The 8,465-nt window shown below is 42.3% G+C and overlaps 1 long non-coding RNA gene across 1 annotated transcript; it reads left to right on the top strand.

Moving 5' to 3' along the window:
- The first annotated feature begins 297 nt into the window (after window positions 1–297).
- LOC121631668 lies at window positions 298–1,432 on the top strand. Its single transcript, XR_006008772.1, has 3 exons — window positions 298–453; window positions 565–622; window positions 1,129–1,432. It is a non-coding gene; the product is annotated as an uncharacterized LOC121631668 (long non-coding RNA).
- The last annotated feature ends 7,033 nt before the right edge of the window (window positions 1,433–8,465 follow it).

Below are 8,465 nucleotides of genomic sequence, written 5' to 3'. Positions count from 1 at the left end.
GACATGGTCCTGACAGACCGGCAGCCTTTCCAAGGTATCAGCTGGGATAGGCTCCAACCCGCTCATGTGACCCTACATTGGAGTAAGAAGGTATAACCTAGCCAGTAGACGGATGAATATAACATAAAATCATATACACAGAAACATACAAAGGCTGTGTTAGCATGCCGGGTTGTTGCTGTTTGTGCTAGCTGTGTTAGCATGCCGGGTTGTTGCTGTTTGTGCTAGCTGTGTTAGCATGCCGGGTTGTTGCTGTTTGTGCTAGCTGTGTTAGCATGCCGGGTTGTTGCTGTTTGTGCTAGCTCTGTTAGCATGCCGGGTTGTTGCTGTTTGTGCTAGCTGTGTTAGCATGCCGGGTTGTTGCTGTTTGTGCTAGCTCTGTTAGCATGCCAGGTTGTTGCTGTTTGTGCTAGCTCTGTTAGCATCCAGGATTCAGCAGCTGTTGGGATACAGGTAAACATTTTCTCCTTAATCCAACTTTTAATCTATTCTTCCTTTCTTGTCTATAAAACGAAAGGTTGAATCCTCTAAATGCTTCAAATCTTTCTTTGTTACTTCCTGTAGGAAACGCTGACGCATCCGTCATGGTAGAAAAAGACATGGTTTCCCTTTTTCAGATCAGGTAACCGTTGTCTGTGAATCGCTCCAAGTTTGACCCCTCTTATGAAACCACTTGGCTTTGGAAGACCCTTATGACACAGTCCCCAGAATAATGGTAATGCTGAAGCCCCCCTTCTTGTTGTTATGGTGGTTCACAAAATCCATCTTTATGGAAGTCGCTGGCTGGATTGAAATTGTCTCCAAGCTTCTGCAGAGGCACAGGGTGTACAAGATGGTGCAAGTGTATTCATGCACATTGAATAAAGATCTCATCAGATCTTTTAGTTGAGGTAATAAAACCAACAGACTCAGATTCAGCTGGTGTCTATTTATTCCAGGATTACAGAGAAAACAAGGTAAACTGTGAAACATCATCTAAACAATCAAACCTGTGAACTTAAAGAAATCTAATCGAGGAAGAAGACCATGAACAACATTTACAGATTTACCTGCATGAATAGTTTATTTTTGTGCATGTAAAACAGCTTGTGGTGGATGTAATCCTCGTTCGGTGTTGACCTTTTTCAGATCCTGCTTCCACAGACGAAGCTTCTTATCGGCCCGGTCTGATGCAGCGTGACCACTGCATCATCTTAAACAGGAAACAAAGGCAGCAGCTTCACGCTTCAGCAGTGAGATGCAGCAGACATCATGGCAGCCTGAAGCCAGCTCTCATCCTCCTGAAAATAGATTCCCAGAGACAAGAGGCAGAGGGCTGTGATGTCCTGATAACCATGTCACATGGCGAGAAGCCTCCGGGGGTCATTATGTTTTAATTCTTGTTTCAGGAGCTTCTGCAGATGGAAAACAGCAAATCTGATCTGGACTGAACGCTGATCCGACACGGCCGAGCTTTTACAGTCACAGCGTCTTCCTTCGGGGGGGTTCCTCTTACTTCACATTCAGACAGATGAATTATGTGTACATCATGGATGTTTAGTGAGATGATTAGTTGAGAAATTTAATTTTTTATTTTAAAAATAAATACATTTCTGCAAAGAAAAGTCTTGTGGAAACCACTTTTCTGTTTGTGATTGATGATGGTGCATTTAGCTTCTTCTACTTTCAGGAGCCTCGATTCAGTGGATCACAAAGAATCTCTCACACATCATTGCATCCTCTATGATGTAGTTGGCTGGACTTCAACAATGATACTAGACAGCAAAACAGGTATATGTTCATCTGTAAAGTGGTTCATTCATTTACAATCCAGCCACTAAATGTAGTTTTATTCAGAGACTCTATCTGGTAAATCCACAATGATCCATGATAACAGCATTATTTACCACATTTCATCATAAAAACATCACCATCACTACCATGTTGCTAAGAGACCTCTATTTAGACCTGGACATGATGATGAAGCCACTTCCTGTCAGACTTTCCACCAATCAGAGAGCTTAGATTGACGGTAACGTCCAATCAGGAGCAGCCAAAGATCAACCAGTGAGCAGAAAGTTCTATGTGTGTGTGAAAAGAAGAAAAATAATGCTCCTCTATGGCTGGAATAAAGCCAAGAAGACGTTTCTGATGCACGGTGGCGCCACAAAGCAGCTGAGCTGGAGTTGGTTTAGTGAGGATAGCAGGTAAATAGTAGCAGGAATAACTGGAAATGAGGAAAAAGTGGAAACATGGAAATAGTTTCTGTTGTGTGTTTGTTTCAATGACAACATTTTTTCTCCTGAAAGCCAAGACTTGAGAGAACGATGAGATGAGAAAAGGTTTGGTCACTGTTGATCTGTGTGTTATTTCTACAAAGTTCTGTTAGTAATAAATTCTGCTTTCTTCTTCTGGTCGACCTTTATGCTGCTACATCTATTCATACATTCATTTTACATCATTTTAGCCTCATGACCTGACAGAAACATCATGTCTGATGCTGACTGGGATTAAAGCTCCAGCTGCTACATGTAGTTTTATATTACATTAAGAAAAGGAGGCAGACATGAACAACATAAAATAGCCTGGAGTTTTGGTTAAAGAGGATAATAATTTACACCACTACACAAATATTAAAGTTTTATGCGCCTTTTCCATTTTATATCATTTGTTTATACCTGATGAAAAGCTTTTTATTATGAAATGTGCCTTTGAAATGTTTCAGCTTCCATTCAGATTTCCTCTGCATGGTTCCTTTAACGTCCACGGCAGAACTCAGGAAAAAGAAATCAGAGGAAATAGTTTGGATCCTTTCTGAACTCATTAAGTCCTTAGTGGAAACAGAAAAACAGTGTTTGATTGACAGCTTTCAGACCAGCTCTTTGAAACATGTTAGAAGTAAATCTCACACTCACACACACACACAGCCCTCAGGTATCTGTGTCTGCATACATATTTCTACCCTTGGAAGAATGAATAAAATGAGAAACACCTCCCACGAGTCATCTGGAGCTCACCTTGCGTCCGGCAGCCTGACGGGAGGAGACGACCGCTGAAACGCTCGGTGTAATGAGCTTTTTAATGATGTGTCTGTTCAAACTCTTTATGTCGTCCTTGGCTTTGTTCACAGCAAACACACCGTGTGGTGTTTGTGTGGGAGACACTGTGAAACTGGAGATTATAAATAGAAAAGCAAACTTCTGTGTGGTTTATGATCTAAGATGTCAGTGGATGAGGGTTTCTGTTGCAAAGCGTCTGGTTTAATGAAACTGAGTTTGGTAAAAATCCATCTTCTCATGTTCATCCTGACCTGATTTCTCTGCTCTGGAAAGCTCATCTGATTCTTCATCTCCTTCTCATCAAAGCATCCCTCAGATGTGATTCACCTCTTCATATTAAGACCTCTAGAAGATGCTTTATTATTGCTTCTTCCTCTTCACCTCACAGCTAACCTTAATCCAGCTCATGTTCTCCATGCATCTCCCAGAGTAAACCGCCTTCTCCAACATCTTGTTCCCACATGACCTCACATCCACCTCATCAGTGGGCCAAGAAAATCTCCCCCCACCATTACACCAGCAGCAGCCTGAAGCGTTGATCCAAGGCAGGATGGATCCATGTTTTCATGATGTTCTGAATCTGAATCTGAATGTGGAGCTGAAATGGAGACGCATCAGACCAGCAACGTTTCTCCATCTTCTATTGTCCAGTGTTGGTGAGTGTGTGTGAATTGTAGCCTCAGTTTCCTGTTCTTAGCTGGTAGGAGGCACCCGGTGTGTCTTCTGCTGCATCCTGGTCCAGACAACTGCTGCTCTGGATGTTTTCTCTTCTTCAGACCATCTCTGGAAACCCTGGAGATGGTTGTGGGTGGAAATCCCAGTAAATACTCAGACCAGCAAACATGCCGCGTTCAAAGTCAGTTAACCTTCTGATGCATGAATTATTAAACAAACAGCCGCACATACAATATTTAACTTCTACAGACATGTAACATGCTTTTTCTTTATTAATTTCTTATTTGACTTTATTTTGATCTATTCTATAAAAATATTTATATAATAAAAAATAAAATAAAATAAAGAGGCAGAATTCTCTTGTCCTGTTTATCACTGAGCCAAACTTGGTAATTACAATGTGTCTACATATATTAAATTCTATTGTATATTTATTTAATCTGCAGTGAGCAGCAGTGCATCGGATGATTTACTAATGTGCAAAGAAGTGGCTAATTAACAAATATACCATCTTCACCCATGTAGGCCTACATACTAGAAAACTCTTCAAATATGTGTTCACTGTAGTGGCCACTATGCTTCAAAGGTTAAATTCCCTCATTCTGATGCTCAGTTTGATCTTCAGCAAGTCGTCTTGACCATGCTCCAGAAAAAAAGGTTCAACCAACTCTGAGTCTAGAAAGAAACTCTGGGTTAGCTTACTCTGAGTTGTTCCAGACCGGCTGCTTTAAGTTGGTTCAGTCCACTCTGAGTATGTTTCTCCAGAGCCAGGAACCACAATAAAAAGCTATCATCAGCGGAGCTCTGATACCTGTAGTCACCATGGCAACCACTGACAAAAAGCTGGACGTTATTTCACTCCACTGGAGCCAGAGGTCCTATAAGCATGAAAGGAATATAAAGAGATTCTGAAAAACAAAGGAACAGATGCATCATGGGAGAACTCCTGCCAGAGTCAATGTAGAAGTTGTGTCCACTGGACTAATGTTGAACCAGAACATTTAGTGGTCCAGAGAGGCTGACGAAGGTCCTTATTTAACGTGGAACTAACAGTAGATCCCAGCACTGCAGTCTTTTATGGTATCATGATTTCAGACGTGTGAGGACTCGACCCGCCGTTGTCTTTCCAACATGTTCCGTGTTGCCAGCGTTATAAAGAAAAGGTCCCATTCATGGCAGCAAAGCAGGAATCCTGCTGTGACGTCACTGCACATCCACACCGTGATGTCAGATACGTACGGCCGGAGAATCCAAGTCACTGCTAAACGGTGGAGGGTTTACATCATGGAGTCAGTTACCATGATAACATACTCAGTGCATTTATTCATGTAGATGTGGTGGAGTGGGATTCTCTCGCCTCAGTTCCCTCACTCACACCTTGCCACTGCCATTGCAAGGTGTAGCGCATATGGCACTGATTGCTGGGCGGAGTAGAAAGCCTTTATATCTGAGCAGTAGAGGTGCGCGGATGGGATATTTTTTCATCCGCAACCCAACGCAAAATTTCACAATCCGTCCGCTATCCATTTGCACCCAAGTTTTTGACCAATTTTCAAAACCGCACCCGCCCGCAACCCGCCGATTGATTTTAGGTCTACAGGTGATAAGTGGGCCACAATAATGCTGGCAATAGCCTACAAGCAAACTGGCATATAGCAAACAAACTGTGAAGCCTCGATAAGACTAGCTCATTCATTCCAAAATTATTTCCACCGCACAGCGTGCACGTTCACATTCTTAATTGTCCATATACCCAAAAACGTATAGGCCTATTGCACCCCAAAGCTTGTCTTGCATAGCTAATTGGCCTAATTGACAGTGTTTTCCGAGTTGGCTATTCTTTCTTTGCTATGTTATTGCCAAAGATCATGGAAAGTGACCTTTTACCGTCTTTGTTAGCCTTGCATTTTGCGCTGCCAATGCCCGATGTCACTTTAAAGTCATATCACTCCATCTGTCTCTCTTTAAGTTTTAAACGCCTATGTCCTACGCTACAATGTCTGACTGTGTTAAAATAACGGATCGAAACAAAATAGCCAGGGAATCTCTAGAATCGATCAATTACTTGCACAGTATTTTAGGCTATACTTTCTCCTACAGTATCCACAGAGGAAATGCAAATAGGCTACCTTTATAGTGAGTATGTGTGTGAGAGAGACGGGAGGACGAGGGGGTGCTCAAAATATCGGAAAACACCAATTCTGTCGCACAGATTAACCTTTATTGATCTCTTTATCAGGCAATACCAAATGTATGAACCAAATTAAATAGCACGAAAAAAATATATAGGCTATAAATACAGTATATATACAATAAATAGGCCTACATAAATAAATATGGCCCATGGCCTATAGCCATTAATGTTTTGGCAAACAGTTGAAATAATAATAATAATAATAATAATAATAATAATAATAATAAAGTAAAATAAACGGCATGTGTGCCTTGTAAGCCTTAGGATCAATTATCACATAAACTTAAAATTAGCCTAGACAATGTACCATCCCTCTTTGAAGAGCCAGCTTCTCAGCAGGCTAATTCTGAGCATTAGACATCTAGAACTTAAAGTATACTGAAATATGTCATCACAGTCAAGACAAACTAAGTTTGGCAAAATACAACAGTCAGTTAGGCTACAAGAGTAGTAACGTTATAGCCTACATCTGGCCTCGCTTCGGAACAAAATGATGCCAAATAGTTAAGACACAGTATGTCTAGAAAATAATAAACCAACAAACAAGAAAATGCTGACTGTATTGAAAATAGAAGACATAGGTCTAGTTAGACTTTTTCTTCGCACTACGCAGGAATAAAATGGCATCTACAGTGTCAGGATTCAGGCGAGAGCGCCTGGCCTCTATGACGCGCCCTGCTGCACTGAAGGAGCGCTCACTAGCCGCACTTGTTGCTGGAATGCATAAAATTCTCTTGGCAAGGTGCTGGAGTCCTGGAAATGACTGGCCTTGTTTCTCCCAAAATGAAAGTAAATTTTCCTCTACTGATCCATCAATATGAAAGACTGCAGAGGAATACTCCTGTACTTCATCCATAATTGGGCCTCTTGTATCCTCCTCCCATTCCGTGAAGTCAACCCTTGACTTTTTCGATAGTGCACCACCATCAGCTATACAAAAGATCAATAAAATATAATTTAGTATAACGGAAAACATAAGCTAATTGAGGTAGTCTAATGAAACCAATAGCCTTGGCCAATTATCTACCTACCTTGCTCTGTTGCCGTCATGGGCTCGGTGACAGGGTCACTTTCCTCTCTCTCATGTCTGACGCGGGAGCCTTCCTCAGGTAGAAGTTCGCGAACTTGCTTCATGACTTCTTGTCTATCCTCTTCTATCAGCATTTTCAGGGACTTAAATTTCGGGTGGAGAAAAGTGGCAATTTTGTGCGTAGCTGTAGGGGACATCTTCTCATCAAGAAGGGCAGACGCGCGGGAGCGCAGACTTCTCATATAATGTGGGTCTCCAAACTTGGGCTCACAATGTTTTTTGAGTTTCGAAAACCACAGAAGCACCATGTGAATCGTTGCGTAATTTTCCCCTTCAAGCTCGCTGACTTGACTTAAAAAGGGTGAGAAACTCGATCAAGTGAGCGAGTTGATCTTGGTGGATTCCATCCAGTCGATGCTCCTGGTCCCTGCTCTCCAGCAGCTCTCTGATGTCCTGATACTGCTTGTGTATGGATTCCAGCATAGTAACTTTGCTGTTCCATCTTACTTCACATTCCTGATTGACTGTGTGCTTTAGGCTAGCGACCGCACCAGTCCGCTTCAGGTAAGCCACAAGATCCTTGCAGTAGTCGATCATTTCCAATACATCCTCAATGGCATCGACCTCTGCGTCTTTTGCGCTGAACGTGTGTCTCAGTACTGTGTTGAGAATGTGCGCGGAGCACGGAATCCAATGATAGGACCGGAGTGCTGCCTTTATATTTGACCCCTGGTCACTGACAAAAACTATTTTGTCAGGCAGTATCTCGTAAGAAGTTAACACACTGGTTATCTGCTCATGGAGGTTTTCGCTGGTTTTTTTCAGGGTAGGGTCAAATTCCACCGTTGCCAAAATACGATTCACCAGCTTCCATTCACAGATGTAGTGACATGTAAGGACCGTGTATGCCCTCTTTTTAAAATCATCCGTCCACATATCTGTGGTTATGGCAATACCGCCGTTCATGCTTACAGCTCTCTGGATGGCCTCCGAAAGTTTCTGTTTATCAGTGGATGCCTGCGTCTTTGCACGATCGCAGACAGTTTGCCTATGGGGTAAGATGGCAGTAGCGTCAATGGCACCGAACTTGGCACCTATGTCAATCAACGTCTGGGCTACTTTATGGAATCCTTCACCAGACACTGTATCGAATGGGCGCATATCAAGACAGCACATGTCCACACATGCATCTGTCAGTTTTGATTTAACATCCTGAGGTACTCTGTTTGAATCTCGACGGAGGAAAGCTGTCAAGGTGTTTGTGGAGGTTTGGGGTTTGACACAAGTGTGATGCACCATGTTAGACGTACCCGTCTTATGACTGTCATAAACATAGACAGCTTCACAGCTTTTGCATATGACATAACCTGCACTGGTGTCATCCTGATTCACCACCTCGAAAAATTTGTCCCAGGCAGCACTTTTTCGTCCTTCTTTTTCTTTGGTTTTTAGTTCTCCACTTTTAAGTTTGTCATGTACCACTTTCGCTGGCGTTGCCATCTCTGTTCTCTGATCTGATCTCTGGTCC

Source organism: Melanotaenia boesemani, chromosome 20 (genome assembly GCF_017639745.1).
Source record: "Melanotaenia boesemani isolate fMelBoe1 chromosome 20, fMelBoe1.pri, whole genome shotgun sequence".
In the NCBI taxonomy this organism is placed as follows: domain Eukaryota; kingdom Metazoa; phylum Chordata; class Actinopteri; order Atheriniformes; family Melanotaeniidae; genus Melanotaenia; species Melanotaenia boesemani.
The sequence above is the reverse complement of the archived record's forward strand: the minus strand, read 5'-3'. Positions and strand labels throughout refer to the sequence as shown.